The sequence below is a fragment of the Eurosta solidaginis genome, chromosome 1, assembly GCF_040869045.1.
Source record: "Eurosta solidaginis isolate ZX-2024a chromosome 1, ASM4086904v1, whole genome shotgun sequence".
NCBI classification, from domain to species: domain Eukaryota; kingdom Metazoa; phylum Arthropoda; class Insecta; order Diptera; family Tephritidae; genus Eurosta; species Eurosta solidaginis.
In genome coordinates, this window is record NC_090319.1 from 109,874,849 (window position 1) to 109,893,417 (window position 18,569).

The 18,569-nt window shown below is 36.1% G+C and overlaps 2 protein-coding genes across 8 annotated transcripts in view; both read left to right on the forward strand.

The window, feature by feature from the left end:
* Hs6st (heparan sulfate 6-O-sulfotransferase) overlaps window positions 1-15,574 on the forward strand; it is an 812,621-nt gene extending 797,047 nt beyond the window's left edge. Inside the window, exon 8 of the transcript XR_010948596.1 lies at window positions 15,563-15,574. The gene's annotated coding sequence lies outside the window, so the exon portion shown is untranslated. The remainder of the gene's footprint in view (window positions 1-15,562) is intronic.
* LOC137236719 (uncharacterized) overlaps window positions 1-18,569 on the forward strand; it is a 296,244-nt gene that overhangs the window by 99,639 nt on the left and 178,036 nt on the right. The window contains exon 4 of one of the 7 annotated variants that reach the window (XM_067759687.1): window positions 6,401-6,481. The exons of the other annotated variants lie outside the window; for them this stretch is intronic. The gene's annotated coding sequence lies outside the window, so the exon portion shown is untranslated. Of the gene's footprint in view, window positions 1-6,400; window positions 6,482-18,569 lie in introns of those variants that run through there. 7 annotated transcript variants of the gene reach the window in all.

Here is an 18,569-nt window from a genome sequence, read left to right on the forward strand (position 1 = left end):
CTTACTAAAGTACATCACGTGCCTTACGTGATGAGTGTAGACCATTTTATTCGCATTTTATATTCATGAAACATACTTAGATATGTAGATAACTCTGACATGACATGTTTTGAGGATTGATGGTTATACCTGTTTTTAAATAAATCTACATTCATACATATGCACAGGGACGTATCCAAGGGGGAGGAGGTTACCTCATGTTCATATACGATTATAATAAACAAATGTCATTTTCATCAAATACCTGTGCTTAACCCTAGGACTTATACCCAACTTTTACTACGACTTCTTATACCCGAGTACAGGTCTGGCCAGTAGCCTGTTTTACCCGTTTTTTCTCATTTTTTCTGAGAAACAAGTTATTTTTTTAATGCAATGTTGCAGCTGACTGTCTTACGAAAATTTTAAGTAGTTATAAACATATATTTGTAGCCTGCTTCTAAGAATTGCGCGCATTCTAAGTTATTTCTAAGAAGTCAATAATTTCTATTGTTGTTAGAATTTTTAGAATACAACCTTTTTCGCGCACTCTTAATTATTTAGAAGAAGACATTATATTGTATCCTTGCTAGAATTTGCTGACAAACAACATTTGATATAATCCAACTACCTGGCAGGTAAGAAATGCTTCCAGAAACTTAAGGGCTGCAGCTATATAAACGGAAGTTGTGCGAGTGTATATTCATTGTAAAGCGTTCTTTTGAAGTGTGAAGTTGATTTATATTTGTGAAAATAACAAGTCAGAAAAAATTTAAAATATTACAACATGGATAGCAGAAGGAACATGGAAGGAAGTGCTGACAATAGGCCATCAACGTCTGCAGCTGCTGGTGCAAAACCAAAGAAACAGCAGGTTGGAAGCTGTTTTCTCTGCTACATCCATGACCAACACAGAAGACGAACGCGTAACATGTGCAGAATATGTCAGCGCCCAATATGCAAACAGCATTCTTCAAATACATTTACATGTAATATTTGTGAAAATAATGAAGACAATTGAATAATTTAAATTTGTTTGCATATTTAGTTATAAGAAATAATCAATAAAATAATATTTTATAAAGAAAATAATAAATAAAAATTTTTTTTCTTCAAAAAATGAGAAAAAACGAGAAAAAAAGCTATTGGCCACACCTGTACCCGGGTATAAGAAGTCGTAGGTGTCAATTTTGAAAGCTTATATCTCATCAATGCATGGACCTAGCATGACAAATAAGACACCAATCGACGTAGATTTACTTCGTTTTCCTAGATCAAGTCAATATCTTTAGCGATTTAGGAGCTACATCACTCCAAAGTAGCTACTGGCCACACCTGTACTTGGGTATAAGTCCTAGGGTTAAAGTGACATAAATTTGAAGTATATTAAGTTACTCACATATGTACTGTGACGAATATTAGCAACACTAAGTGATACTATCATCTCTAAGCCCATATTAAGCAGTCACTGCGGAGAGATACGCACAAACGCATGCATATATCTGAGATACTCACAAAAATATGCAATCATCGGTGAAAGTATTACTCACATATACACGCGCATATAGCTATCTGAGAGGCTATAAACGTGTATCTGTAGTTGATAGCTGGTAACTAAGTAGTAAGTTCTAGAAGAATAAACGCCTAGAAGTATGCGAACGAGACAGCAGAGAGTGTAAAAGGAGCGAAAGCTGAGTAAGCAGCGATCAGTTTGATTTAAGCACGCTATTGGTTGCGAAGTATAAGTGTTATTGTGAAGTATTTTCAAGATGGTCTTAAAAAGACCTTTTTGCATTATTGAATATTGGAGTTATTTTATTCAACAGTTTAGCGATACGAACGATAACAGAAGGTTGCAAAAAAGAGGAATTGCACTAAATTCGTTACAATTGGTGTCAGAAGATGAATTGTTGAATAAATTCTGAAGATTTCGAATACAACTTGGACATGGCAAAGTTAAGTGAATTAAGGATCCATCAACTGAAAAAGGAGTTGGAGAACCGGGGATTGAATACAACCGGCAATAAGAACGAATTTCAAGCACGGCTATGAGAGGCTATGGAGTGGAAAGTAATGGACGACGATGCCTTTCATCCTGATGGGGACGAGACAACAACAAAAATTGAAGAGAAAACCGAAACATCGCAGACAGTTACGAGCACAGACTTGAACACGATTTTGGCTGCAATATCTGCTCAAACATGGACAGTGTCATATTAACTGGAAGAACAGAAGACAAGTATAGCATCCGAACTGGAATCACAGGCGAAACGTTAAAATCCAAGATGGAAGCACAGTAGGCATGCATTACAGAAACGTCGTCGCAAATGTCGTCTCAACTGGAATCACAGGAGACACGTATAACACCCAAGATGGAAGCAAAGGACGCATGCATTTCGTCGCAAATGTCATCTGAAAAGGAATCGCAGGAGAACCGTATAACATCCAAGATGGAATGACAGAAACCACGTATAACATTAAAGATTGAAGCACAAGAAACGCGTATTTCAGAAATGTCAACACAGATTACATTAAAGATTGAAACACAACTAAAAGAACAAGAGGCACGCATAACAGTACAACTCGAAGCGCAAGAGGCGCGTATATCATCAAAACTCGAAGCGTGTATGGACGAAAAAATAACGCAGTTTGAGGAAAAAATCGAAGCCGAGGTGGATGCTTTGAGAGGTCGTATACAGGAGTTGCAATTAAATCGAACAGCCGTTTCAGCAAGCAATACGAAAGTAAAAACTCCATCTTTTGACGGTTCTGTTCCTTTACAGGTATTTAAGGTTCAGTTGGAGAAGACCGCAGCAGTGAACAACTGGAGTGCTGAAGATAAAGTTGCTGCACTATTCGTGGCATTGAAAGAATCTGCTGCTGAAATCCTACAGACTATTCCCGAGGGAGAGCGAAACAAATACGAAACATTGATGAGCGCTCTAGAGAGGCGATACGGAAGCGAACACAGAAAGCAGATATACCAAATAAAGTTTCAAAACCGCTACCAAAAAGCGAATGAGACTTTGCAGGGTTTGCGTCAGATGTCGAAAAGCTGGCCCATCTAGCAAATGCGGACGCAACCGTGGAATATACCGAGAGGGTAGAAATTCAGAGCTTTATAAATGGCATACGGGACGTAGAAACGAAGCGAGCTACAAACGCAAACCCAAAGCTGACATTTGCTGAAACGGTATCCCATGCATTGACTCAGGAAACTGTCTCACTATTGAGTAAACCAGCGTACAAAGCCCATCGCGTGGAAGTGGAAAGGCCAGACTGGGTAGACACAATTTTAGAAGCTTTGAAAGGAACGCAGCAGAAAAACGATGGTACCGTCAAATGTTTTAAGTGTTGTAAGCCAGGGCAAATTGCACGTTATTGCAGTACCAACCCTAATAGTTCCAACTTGGTTGGTCGTAAACGTAAAGCTGGAGGAGATAGGCAAGAGCGAGTCAGATGTAAAGATCGAAAACTTGCCCCAGTTATTGAATGTCCTGTGATATCTATCTCATAAATTGGAAGAAAATCGAGTAGTCTTACCATCAAAAGAAATGTGAATGGCAAGGAGCGTGTACTGACTGTAGATACGGGCGCATCTCATTCCTTAATCCGATCTGATTTTGTCAACAGGAGAGTAAAGCCATTACCTGGGGCAAGGTTGCGTACAGTCACTGGCGAGTATAGCCAAGTCAAGTGATCTGTGAAGTCTTAATTGGGAAGGTCATGGTTCTACACAAATTCGTTATGGCGGAGATTGTTGATCAAGTCATATTGGCAGTGGACTTCTTAGTTGACCATGAAATCAGGATCGGTATGCAGAGTTATAAGAACCAGGATGTACCACTCAACTTCAGTTTTGAGCAAGGGTTCAGCAGTAAGCGAGCGCTGGTGAAAGAGATTCGACAAAAACCACAAAAGTCAAAGGCAGCAGATCGGGCAAGGGTTGATGGAACGAATGGGCCAAATAAATCAAACACGAAGGTACCTGCGAAAAAACACTGGCATTGAAAAACCCTAATGGACGCACTAAAACGACAGAAAGAATTTTCTAGAAAGTATGCAAAGGTGGTTTCAAGCCAGCGCGCACTACTCTTGTGAAACGTCAACACGATACTGATTATACAAAGTTAATTCGTCAAGATCAAACCCTAGGAAGTAGTTCATTGGCCAAAAAACAGAGTGTGAGGGAACGAACCAGGGTAACGAGTAGTAAGATGAAACACAGGTTTAACAAAAACAACAATTCGGAAGGTTTCTTGGAGGGAGATTTGGTACTGATATACAATCCTCACTGGCGGAAAGGTGTTCCATCCAAATTTTAATGCATTTGGGAAGGCCCGTGCAGAGTTGTGAAGAAGAACAGTGATACCATCTACCACATGCAAACCATTGGGAAACCACGAAATAGAAGGATGGTTCATTTGGAGATGCTAGCAGCGGTTAGATCGAGATATTTGTCTGATCGCGACGATCAGACTTAGGTGGGGGGCAGTGTGACGAATATTAGCAACACTAAGGGCCTAAACACCCGCGCTGTTAGTTCTGCTTACTCCAAACTGGAAAAAGAAGCGGTAAAAATGGGTTTGATGGTGAATGAGGACAAAACGAAGTACCTGCTGTCATCCAGCAAAGAGTCAGGGCATACGCACCTTGGCAACCACGCTACTGTTGGCAGCCATAATTTCGAAAAAGTAAAAGACTTCGTTTATTTGGGGACCAGCATCAACACTACCAACAATATCAGCACTGAAATCCAGTGAAGAATCAATCTTGCCAATAAATGCTACTTTGGACTAGGTAGGCAATTGAAAAGTAAAGTCCTCTCTCGGCGAACGAAAATCATACTCTACAAGTCACTTATCGTACCCGTCCTGCTATATGGGGCAGAAGCATGGACCACGACAACAGCAGATGAAGCGGCTTTGGGAGTGGTCGAGAGAAAAGTTCTTCGAAATATTTATGGACCTCTACGCGTTGGCGATGGCGAGTACCGAAGAAGATTTAATGATGAGCTGTACGAGCTATACGCAGACATCAACATAGTCCAGCGAATTAAAACACAGCGGTTGCGCTGGCTAGGCCATGTTATGCGAATGAAAGATGATGCTCCGGCCAAGAAAGTGTTTCTATCGGAACCCGCCTATGGAAGCAGAGGTAGAGGACGGCCCCCACTCCGTTGGAAGGACCAGGTGGAAAGCGATTTAAACTCCCTTTTTGTGACCAATTGGCGCCGGTTGGCGGAGCGAAGGAGCGACTAGCGCGCCTTGTTGGACGGCCATACCCGTTTAGATGGTTAAGCGCCAATTAAGTAAGTAAGTAAGGGATATTATCATCTCTAAGCCGATACTAAGCAGTCACTGCGGAGAGATACGCACAAACACATGTATATATCTGAGATACTCACAAAAGTATGCAATCATGGGTGGAAATATTACTCAGAAATACACGCGCATATTGCTAAGCGAGAGGCTATAAACGTGCATCTGTATTTTGTAGCTGGTGAGCTTATAGCTGGTTACTAAGTAGTAAATTCTAGAAGAATAAACGCCTAGAAGTATGTGAACGAGACAGCAGAGAGTATAAAAGGAGCGAAAGCTGAGTAAGCAGCGATCAGTTTGATATAAGCTATTGGTTGCGGAGTATAAGTGTTATTGTCAAGTATTTTCAAAGTAGTCTAATAAAGACCATTTTGCATTATTGAATATTGGAGTTATTTTATTCAACAATTTAGCGATACGAACGTTTGCAGAAGGTTGCAAATAAGAGGAATTGCACTAAATTCGTTACAGTACATATCGGTAGATTTCAAATTTTTCGCTGGAAGGTTCGGTTTGGTGGTTCTTTGCTATTTTCTTAGCTTTCGGTCTCAGTAATTAAAATGTTTTCTCAAAATCTTTGCTTGTTATTGTTTAACAGGTTTGTAGTATTTGCATGGTGCCTCCTTATGTCAACACGTTTGTAGTATTGTGCAGCATGCTCTACTATGCCAATGCACTTTCTATGCAGACCACCCATATTGCATTCACATTAGAATATCGACCTAAATGCATATCGATTACCCCAACGCAGCGGGAGTTCAACATCACTTACTAATGCTGACAGCAAGACCTGTATCCGGTTACAAATCTACTGGCGCATTGACCAATTCGTTAATAGCGTGACCGCGTGTCAATGACAATTCGTCAATGCGCCTGCCAAAATATTTCTACAGTTATAATTTGTTAAACTATGTAGGTTGAACTAATATGCTGACTCAGTATGTAAATGTCAAGAATGTAGTGTACTAGTGTTATTGTAAATACGTATGTGTAGAATAGATAATTTTGTATAAAAGGAAAGACAATTCTTAAATAAAGATAATCGCATTTTAACGCTACACATCGGCGTTTCAACTAATCCTTGTTTTTATATTTTTCAGATTGAACTGGGCGGTCACTTAAAAACTCACATCGTCCGTATGTTTCAAACCTTACAGACGAAATGTGTAATTAGATGTATTTAATGATATACAGTATACATATCTTATACACAAAAAAAAAAAATAAACAAGAAAAAACAGAATTAATACGTTAAGTGCCATTATATCATTTACATTTAACGGTTTGTATGCCAAATAAAAAAATTTTTTTTTCTGAACAGAATTTGTGTTTATAGGGAAAATAAATTTTAAGATACTACGTAGTTCACAAAAATTCTAACTTGGTGAAGTTGAGATGGAGGGACTCGAGCACTACAGTAGATGTCTGTTTATATGTTTCCCGTTCTCGTAGTTGAAACTCTCAACATGCAGGCAACAGCGTTATGCTGTCGAAATGGACGTGATATCGAGCAGCAGATGAACAATTTCGAGAGCAACTGCATTGGAGGAAGGGACCAAGCCATCCGCTCGAATTCTTGCTTCTTATTATTTAAGGAACCGAGTGTACGCTTTTGGCAGACCGAAGCTCCTGCGTTCAAATCCCGGGCAATGCTATGTCGCCTCCGCAGTATATTGGCAAATTCTCCGAGTTTATTTCTGCCATGAAAAACACTTCTGTGAAAATGTATCTGCCTTGCAGCTGCCGTTCGGAGTCGTCATAATTTGTAGGCAAAATTAAAAGGGAGTACGATGCAAATCGGTAGAGAAACTCGGTCTGAATCTCCTCAAAGGTAAATCGAGCTAAGTATTTATTTTTACTTTTAAGTATACTCTTTATAATGAGGAAGAGCGAGCCAGATACACGGCGGAAAACCGAGCATTCTAAAATTTAATTGTAAATGAAATGTTCAGACGGCTTAAAGGGGACTTGAATATAAGCTCACTAAAGAGTTCGAAACGGTTGCGGTAATATAGGAGTGATTGGACTCTTTAGAGCACCGTTTTAGTCGCTTTAGTGCTTATGACAACGGCAGTAACTATTCAAAAGCTTTTGACAAATTTAGATACAAAATTTTGACAAAGTTAGACATTAATCGCCAAATAAATTGGGGATGGATATCACTCTTTTGCACACAACTCCTAAATAGCTTAATCTTATTCATTGCTTGCTTTCATTCGGCATGACAGTACAGACTTTACTCTTTTAATCTTCTTTATACTTCTTTAGTGCGTTTTAAGCTATAATACGCAGTTTTTATATGTAGGCCATATTACGATTGCGATATAAAGAGACTAGCACGGGTGCAAAAGATATTCGTAAGTTTTTATATTCCAGGTTTAAGCTTTGTGGATCTTATCTCTCCATATAACTCAAAATGCCTCCTTATTAACTCAAAAAAGTTTTCACCTAAACTGTAGTGATGATTGTTTTTAAACGCTACGTAGTCAGTAAGAGTACATGTAACTATAAATTTGCAACGCTTTCCTAGTAAAGGTTAGAGATTTGCTTTTCTTCAGGTTATGTGACGTGGCATCCACACAGCACTAGTCAAGCAGACCATTTTTATCGGCTTATGGCAGGTTGTCTGAAAAAATTTCTACTTACTATTCCAAAAACAAAATATAATTTTTCAATTATAGAAAAATTAAAAAAACAATAATTATAAATAAAAAAAAAATTAAATTTTTTCTTCTGGCCTTGAGCTTGAATCGAACCTTGAATTTTTTATCAATAGGTCGATAAAACGAAAACAATTGTCAATAAACCAAGAGCACTTGAGAATGTCAAACAAAGTAATTGACAATAAACAAATCCAGCATTATCAGTGATTTGCAACAGATGGCGCAACGCTGATGAAATATAGTTAGTAAAGAGGAATAGCTAAATGGTTAGCGCAGCGTGCCTAAAGATTACTGATGATGAAGGCTTAGCACCCTTCGAAATGGATCTATCTGCGCAGCTATGGCAGGTTGTCTGAAAAAATTTCTACTTACTATTTCCAAAAACAAAATTCAATTTTTCAATTATAGAAAAATTAAAAAAACAATAATTATCATTATCAAATTTATTGTTCTGGCCTCGAGCTCGAATCGAACCTTGAATTCTTTATCATTAGGCCGATAAAAACAAAAACAATTATTATTTATTTAATTTAAAAAAATTCTAACTGAAATATGATATTATCTCACTTCACTTTTTACACTTTGCTGCCTTTTTGCAATGGAAGGCAGTATAGAGGTGAAGGATATGTATTCGAGTTCAAATCCGAGCTTAAGGAAAATTTAAATGATTTCGGTTTCCAAAACTGGTATAAATCGATTTGCCTTTGTTCGAAGACACAAAAACAGTACAAATATTATATCACATCCAGCAACTTCAAAACGGAAAATCAGAAAATATCAATCTAAAGGCCATTTGCAGAACATGGCTGCATATATTGGTTTTCCATATTCGGCATTTTCTGTCAATTCTGATTAATTTATCGATCTAGACTGCACATCTTGCGAAACAAAAATAGACCCCAAACTGGTTTTGTGAATACGTCCCTGCATATGAACATACCAACTAATACTCACAAACTTAATGAATAATATATTGACAAAAGCAATGGCGATATATCGAATGAATCAAGTTGGGGTTAATGCTTCGAAAAAAGTTTTTTTATTGATACCTGCGCCAGTTAAATGACTTTGTATGTAGTCAAGAACATGACTGCAGAATGCCAATCTTATTGACCATAAAAAGGGAATACACGGTTAGAAATCTGAACCGAAACTTTAAACTATTCATCGATTTAAGCACTTTTTCAAAAAAGTATCAAACATATAAAAATAGAAACTTGTAGTTACCTCTAGGCTTGAAATAAAGCCAAAAAGTTTCAAAGACTTCAAAAAGAACTCTAAACCCGTCCGGTTTTAAAACAAGCTCCAAGATTTTAAACTGATCTTTTGAATATCTGAACATTTAGAAAAAATTTATTTCATTGTGAAAAGTATTGCAAGTCATAGACATTTTCTGGAAACAATTTGTAATACATATAAAGTGCTAAGATATGTTTTCTAACAATGGACGTGATAGCACAGTAGGTTGTTTTTGTTGTGCAAGCTACTATAACCCATCGCACATCGGTTCAATACAAGGCCACCGCCCACTAGATCTTTCTTTTTATAACTTGAAGTGCGAAATTCTCTACTTTCAAATTGAAGCCCAGTTCTGTGCACCCATTTTCAGGAAGACCGGTATAAACTATATTTGAAACCAAAATTGGCTTGGTCATATTTGTAGCACAAAAAAGTTTCAGATATAGGCTCAAACTTTTAACGGTGTAACAGATAAAGAACACGTAATTTTTTGCTATAAAATCCTGAAATACAGTTCATAGAAAATGTTCAAAGTAAAAAGTTAAATGCAACAAATTAAATTTTACAAATAAAACCAACACTTTGACATAACCGGCCTATGTATATAAGTATACGATATTATTCCGAAATTCGCACATCTCTTCTTTTTATCACTAGTAAGGTTTAGACTGGGTCGCAAAAAAAGTTGCAAAAGTCCACCTCTAAATACGAAGCTTATGTTGATAGGGTTTCTGAAGAGTTTTTAATTTATTTTTTGATCCTTGGAAATAGAGTCAACATTTTTTTATGTATCTTGGTTATTTGATATCGAATTTTTAGAATTGATAAATCATTATTTTCGTCACAGAAAGCTGTATATTAGCTTTTAGTGTCCTTTTGAGCTGTGAAGTCTTTTGCACATGATTTGCTCGTGGAGCAATAGTGTCAAAACTAAAAAAAAAAAATTATTTTTGATTTAAGAACGTATCTACCCAATATCATGATCAATATTGCTATAATCTATCTAAGAAACCTATATAGATCATGATTCCCTTATACCATTACAAACCGCCGCTACACGATTTGGTATTATAACTGTCATATATAGAGATGTAATTGTGATTGATCGAAAATTTTGTGTATGAAAAAGAACAATTAAGAACTATAAGTATTTTAATTTGCATCCTTTATATGCACAGGCTTTACGGTAATGAAGTGTACAGTTAATCCTCAATAGATCATCTACGCGTTTACAAATGTTCCATCCCTAGGAGCTAGATTATTATCTGTCGAATTTTCACGTGTCCCTTTTATTTCGCGGTTCCAATAAGATATTACACTTTAGAGATGGTATTTTTTCTACATTAAAAATCTGCATCTCTAAAATTTGTTCATAATCACCGATTATCGGAAGGAAACATTTATATGGTAAATCTTGTTATATAAGTTAAGTATGCCAATGAAGATAATATCGTTATATGTAAACTGGGTTATATCCATAAAAAATAAATTAGGTTTATAAAATTCTTATTCTTGTGTATGGTCAATATTTGATGTTACGGCCCGGTTGATATATCAGATCTTGCTCCATAGAACTACAACAAAAAGTAATTTTGGAAAAATATGGTACCAAGCAGGTTTGTAATTGAAGCCATTTAAGCGCCTCTGGTGCATGCAGAACCACTAATAGTTAGCTCTCTATCTCTTTTACATGTTTTCAACTATCGAATTTAACACGAAGATGCCCTATGTTTTGGAAATTGTCCTCATCGCATTATATTTTCTATAGTTCCGAACTATATACTTACTTCCATTTTCGAACTAGTTAGTTTATTGGTACTATTTCGATAGTTCCGAACCAGTAGAAAAGTGAGTGGAAAAGGTTTAAGTGTAGGGAAAGAAGGCATACTCATTATCGAAGCTTCTTAAAGCTATTTGTTGTAGCAGTGGAAGTTTATTATTAGCTAGTAGAAGTTTATTTTGTAGGATATCTATTTATCAAATACATGTTAGATATGAAATCCCAAACTCTCGATTTTTGAATAAGAGAAAATCTTGTTTCAATCGAACTAGTACTTATTTAGTAATTTAAGTCTAGTTCTGAACCAAAACTTGTCATCACTAGTTACTGACTTCCCTTCAGGTACGTATGAATGCATATATTATTCGATTGGCCCAGTTTTAGACTAAAACAATATATTTACGAATGTGTGAGTTCAATATATGTATGTATTTTCGTGAACATACATACACACATACATGTATACATACATACATGATGCCAACATATTAATATTTACGTATGAACTAAAGGTAACAAGTAAGGAAGGTTAAGTTCGGTTGTAACCGAACATCACATACTCAGTTGAGAGCTAGGTGACAACATAAGGGAAAATAACCACGTAGGAAAATGAACCGAGGGAAACCCTGGAATGTGTTTGTATGACATGTGTATCAAATGAAAGGCAGTAAAGAGTATTTTATGAGGGATTGGGCTATAGTTCTATAGGTGGACGCCATTTAGGGATATCGCCATAAAGGTGGATCAGGGTTGACTCTAGAATGCGTTTGTACAATATGGGTATCAAATTAAAGGTATTAATGAGGGTTTTAAAAGGGAGTGGTGGTTTTTGTATAGGTGGACGCCGTTTCGAGATATCGCGATAAAGGTGGGCCAGGGGTGACTCTAGAATTCGTTTGTGCAATATGGGTATCAAACGAAAGGAGTTAATGAGTATTTTAAAAGGGAGTGGGCCTTAGTTCTATAGGTGGACGCCTTTTCGAGGTATCGCAATAAAGGTGGACCAGGGGTGACTCTAGGCTTTGTTTGTACGATATGGGTATCAAATGAAAGGTGTTAATGAGTATTTTTAAAAGGGAGTGGGCCTTCGTTCTATAGGTGTTCGCCTTTTCGAGATATCGCCATAAAGGTGGACCAGGGGTGACTTTGTACGATATGGGTATCAAATGAAAGGTGTTAATGAGTATTTTAAAAGGACGTGGGGCTTAGTTCTATAGGTGGACGCCTTTTCGAGATATCGCCATAAAGGTGGACCAGGGGTGACTCTAGAATGAGTTTGTACGATATGGGTATCAAATTAAAGTTATTAATGAGAGTTTTAAAAGGGACTGGTGGTATTTGTATATGTGAAGGCGTTTTCCAGATATCGACCAAAACGTGGACCCAGAACATCATCTGTTGGATACCGCTAATTTATTTATATATGTAATACCTGCCAAGATTTTAAGGGTTTTTTATTTCGCCCTGCAGAACTTTTTCATTTTCTTCTGCTTAATATGGTAGGTGTCACAACCATTTTATAAAGTTTTTTCTAAAGTTATGTTTCGCGTCAATAAAACAATCCAATTACCTTACCATGTTTCATCCCTTTTTTCGTATTTGGTAGTCGTTATAACTCGAAAAACATGACTTTTGAGTTAATAACATATAAACGTACCCAATATCATGATCTTTGTTGTATAAAAAAATCTTCGTGATCAGTTAAAAATTTAGCACGTGTTATAAAAATTAAAATATGCTTTTACATATATGCGCAGCATATGACAATTAAAATCTGGAAAATTGTGTTTTTTGAGTTATGACGACGTTGCAGCAAATGAGCGATATGTACTCGTACATATGGATGTATATGTATGTATATTGTATATGCCAACTTCTTGACAAGTGCCTCTGGTGTATTGCAGATATGTAAATTCTTTTGTGCGTGTGGTAGTGTCTAATTAAAATTTTAAGCACCAATACATATTTAATAGAGTATTGCGTCATCTATTTATTTAGTAGATATACAATTAATAATAAAACTCTTAGCTGCGACAATTTACAGCAACAATTATCAATCACATTCTCATACTGCAAGGACTTTAAGAGAATATACGTGGATAAAAATTTCACTAAAATTGAAAATATACATACGAGTACTGTTTCAATGAAAACAAAACTATTGAAATTGTTAGTCACCGAGCGTCAGATTACGGGTGAAAGTTTTGAAGGTTTTTTGAATATTTTTTATATTTTAATTTAAAAAACCTAAAGTACAAAAGACAACAACGATTGTATTCAAGAATCATTTATTATTAGGAAACAGGGCCTGGCGTCACGTGACAAAATCTCAAGTGGCATAATCTCAAGTTGTGCAGCGTCATAATCAAAATTAAAAAAGAGGCGTAGTCCCAATGATTTTTGTATCTAAATTTGAGTGCAGAACTTTTATAATACTGGAGTAAAGTTTTGTATTTTGCTTTTCAATAGAATATAAAAAAAAAAAAATTTAAATATGAAGTTGTAGATATTTCCATATTAAGATTCTATTAAGTTGTAAAAAAGTATGCATAGATGTTTTAAATATATAAATAACTTACTATTATTTAGCTTTAATTACACAAAAGCTTTATATAATTTAAAGAGTAGTTCTATGGGATATTTATTATACTAGAGTACCCGCCAGACTTTGCTCTGGCCGAAAATTGGTTTACCTTCATTTCATTCCTACGCCCACGCCCACTCCATTCCATTTCCACTCCACCTGACACTTCCGTTCACACTCCCACTTCCACTCCTAGTTACACTCCCACACCCACTCCATCTACCTCTCTCACCTCAATTTCCTTATATATGGAATCCCTATACCAAGTATGGAATACCTGCTCCATCTGACCGGCCGATTTCAATATCTTGGTTTTCGTAAACCAATATGAATTCATCGCAAGTACAATTTGTAAAATTTCATTCATCTTTTTTATAGGATATGGTAGATAGATAATTAAGATATTCTTCTGCCGGATAATTCCTCTCGGCGATGTATCTACTTTCTCAGTAAACATAGGCATTTGTTTTGTTGAACCTTCTGCAAAAAAGTTGAATCTTCCTGCCTTTCCCTCTTCCTCTCCATGTTTCATTCCAGTGTCTCCTCCGTATCTTCCTCTTTCGCCTATATCGATGTTCCTATCTGCTATTTCTACTTAATTCCTGTTCCACAATATCCATCTGTATTTCTTCATCCCTTTCCTTTCTCTATATTCCTCTCCTGCCTACCTTCCTTTCCAGAAAAACGTTATTTTTTCTCCATTTTCAACTCATACTTTTTTCTCTCCCTCACTCTCTGCACTTTTCTGCCTGCCAACCTTTCTTTCTCACCATATCCGTTTTCAACTTCTATCTCGTTTTTTCCCTTTTCTCTTTTTCAGCCTCATAAACACATCCTATTTGTAACATATTTACCCACTTTCAAACCATCTTCAAACATTTTCGAAATTGAGACAGCAATAATTTTTAAAATATTTCATCTTGAGTAATAGAGTTACGAACAGATGGCCTAGATAATAAATTTCAAACAAATCGCACCATCCTGGTCCACTTTTCGTAAAAAAAAGAACTCCAAATATTAAGCCTGTCTAAAAGAAACGCCTGTCAAAATTGGGCCAGCCGTTTAGAAGGAGTTGGCGCACAAACACAAATACAGAAGAAAAATATATAATTGATACCACAGGAGGGACAAGAGCACGCAAGACACATGTGCAGGGAAATAATAAAAAGGGAGGTGAAAGCACAGGAAGGACAAAAAGCTAATTCAGAGGAGAAAACAATAAAGAATCTACGGCATAAATTAAGGAAAAACAATATTGTCACAACGAAAGCGGACAAAGAAAACACCAATGTGCTAATCAAAAAAGAGGAATAAGTATATAGCCAAAACCGAAGATCTCATAGAGTAAATAAAATGTCGTAGAATAAGAGAGGATCCCACATATGAATACCAAAAACAAATCAAAGTTGCTATAAAAAATGCAACAAATATAGTAGATTCTGACATGGCACATAAATTGGTCCAAATAAACCCTTCAGCTCCTCCACTGATTGCGCTACCAAAAATCCACAAGCCGGACAGGCCAATGAGGCCCATAATTAATTTTAATTCGGCACCATGTTATAAAATGTCCAAATATTTAAAAACGATATTGAAAGACACTCTGGAGCTAAGGAACGAATATACAATAGCTAACGCAACAGAACTAATAGAGAAACTTGAGACTGTAGAGCTAACAAAGAAAAGCAAATTGGTATCTTTTGACATAAAAGATTTATACCCATCAATACCACTATCGGAGACTTTGGAAATAGTTAGCTCAACAATAGTTCATAATACAAAAAAATAAAGTGAAAAGTATGCAAATCACAAATACGCTAAGATACACTTTACCTCAAAACTATTTTCAATTCAACAATAAAATATATAGACAAACAAACGGGCTTGGAATGGGAATCCCCACATCAGCCATTCTTATGGAAGTGTTCATGCAAAAAGTACATACAGGAGCTGAAGTCCAAATTAGGCATGTCATTTTATGCTAGATACGTGGATGACATAATATGCGTTTTAACTACTAATAAATACTGGAGTATTTCAACAAGCAGCACGGAAATATAAAATTTACAATGGAAATCGAAAAAGGCGGAGGAATCAACTATCTAGATCTCACGATTAATATTGTTAAAGAAGCCAAAAGATTTAACTATGACATATATAGAAAGCCAACGGCCACCGACACAATAATACATAATACCTCAAATCACTCCCAACAGCATAAAAATGCAGCATTGAGGCACTTGGTACATAGACTTGAAAGAACACCTCTTACACAAGAGAGAACTGGAGGTCATATATAACATCGCTGCAAACAACGGATATAAAAAAGCACTAGTAGATAAGCTCAGAAAGAAAAATGGAGAACCAAAAAGAAATAATGAAAAGGAAAATAATAGCTGGACGACTATGACATATACTGGATAAGCAACATATAAATTGGCAAACTTCTTAAAAAAAAACACCATTAACACAGCATTCAAAACATTGAACAATCTAGAGCGAAAACTAAGAACCAGCACTAACTCAGAGGATCCGTTTTGCAGCCACGGCGTATACAAGCTTACCTGCGGATGCCAAGATAGTTACATAGGACAATCAGGATGGCAAATAAGAACGAGGTTCAGAGAACATATTAGAGATTACAACAAAAAAATACGGAATCTAAACATTATACCAGAGTCTAACTTCGCGAATCACATGGTCGAGAATGAATGTTCCCCAGCAAACATCAATAAAACAGTAAAAGTTCTTCACATACTAGCATAGGGCCGACGTCTCAACGTACTCGAAAACATAGAAATCTACACACAGAAAACATTCGACGGTAGAATAATAAACGAACAGATAAACACAATTTCTGACACAATATTCGAGCCTTTAAAACTCAGAACGAAAATCGACACTGATGACGGTACAACGCCTAAACCGGTTTACCTAAAACCCAAATTTGACAAGGGATGACGGAAAATTGTTCCAATATACATCATTTATCCACCCTGTCGGAAAATCAACAAAACAAAATAAGTGAAGAAAAAAATATATATATTAAGATATGCGACCGATCTCGACGATTTTTTCAGATAACAAGGCGATGCTAAGCGATGTTCACGTCAATAATCAAATCATGTATACACATATAAGTTAGCACCAACTAAGTCAACATTCGAGCTGACGCTAACGTAAAGAGCTTAGTCAGCAATACGCAAGTTGATGGCTCAAAATACTTAATAATAATTTTGAAGCAAACAGGAAAAGGCCCAGACGCCTGATCAGCAAAAACACAAATATTGTGAACGACATCCGGAATTGAATTGGGAACAACATCCGCCATGCGCCGAACGAAATAATGCTGGCACAGGTAGAATTAAGTTATATTTAGAACTAATTTACCATTTTTTAGGTCAGTCAGTTGTAAGCAGTTAGTTGTAAACGTTTAGTTTTAATTAGTGAGTAACAAAGTAAGGTCTTACGACCAATAATTAATTTAGTGAATAAATAATAATAAAGGTCTTGAGACCCAAAAAAATTATTTTTTTAGTATCCTTAACAAAGGATGCAACAATTGGCGCCCGAGCTAAAAGGCTTGGCCTGGTAAAGTTATAGTGTTGTAAAATCGGTATAAAGCTTAATAAAGTGCCGCGAAGGAAACTGTTATCAAAAAAATTCCAAAAGTGCCACCAGTATAGCATTAACTTTCAAAAAAAGTGCCACAATACAAAAAGTGCCACAATAGAAAGAAAACCGGTAGGAAAAAAAAACTTTCAATAAGTACCACAAATAATAAAGTGCTACGAAAGAAAAACTATTCCAGTTTATATTACTATAAGAAGAGGCGTGAAAGGGGTAGTGAAAACTTACAAACTTCCCGGACGCCCCAACGATACCAGCCAAGGAGCCACCCCCAGTAACAAGGTATAAGCCAGTGTACCACGAGTACCGCCAGGAAAAGGGAAGAATACACACTTATCGAGATGGAGCTGAAATTAATGTAAGAAAATATTTATATATTTAAGAAAAATATTTAAAAACAAAAAAATTCAAATCTACTAAATTTTGAAATTTCATCTTAAAAACGCATATTTGAAAAATTTAGAAAGTAATGAGCGAAAAAAATTTATTTTAAAGGAAAAAGAAAAATATTGAAAAATAAGTAACTTTCAAAAAGATTCATAGGAATTAAAAATTATAAAAAATAAGAGAAGTAAATTACTACATAAAAATTACAATTACGAAATTCGAATACTTATTGTGGAAGTCACTCAAAAATTTAAATAATTTAGAATTTAATAACTTAGATATTTCATTTTAAAAGTGAAAGTGCGGAAATAAAAAAAAAAGAAAAAATTTAGGAAAATCCTTTTCAAGACAATCGTAATTTTTTTTTGTGATTTAAGAAGTCCAGAAAATCAAATCCCTTACCGAAAGAAAAAAATCAAAAATTCCTTACAATGTCAAACCCAAACAATTTGATTAGACCCTCAATGCTTGGAGCTAACCCTCCTTCTGCACCACCAGCACCGCCAAGCGCTAATAACCAAATTTCACCAGACTTGGCCAATATGATAAAAAGCATGATATCCCTAGCCATAGAGGCAAGCGTGCCTAATATAGTACAGAGTGTCCTTAACAACACAACAAATCCTATCATAACTGATCAAACTATAGACGCCCAATTCCAAAATAATATGAGTGAAATGGATAAGATTCCAGATGTTGTACGTTCATTAAGAGAATTCTCAGGAAATGCCTCAGAGTTTAGCTCCTGGAAAAAGAGTGTTGAAAGAATTTTGAGAATTTATGAACCCTCAAAGGGCACACCTAGATATTTCGGCATTTTGAATGTTATTAGGAATAAGATAATTGGAAAGGCAGACATAGCTTTAGAATCGTACAACACCCCTTTAGATTGGACAGCAATTTCCCGCTGTCTAACTACCCACTACGCCGACAAACGAGACATAGGCACTTTAGAGTACCAAATGACATGTCTCATACAAGGACGA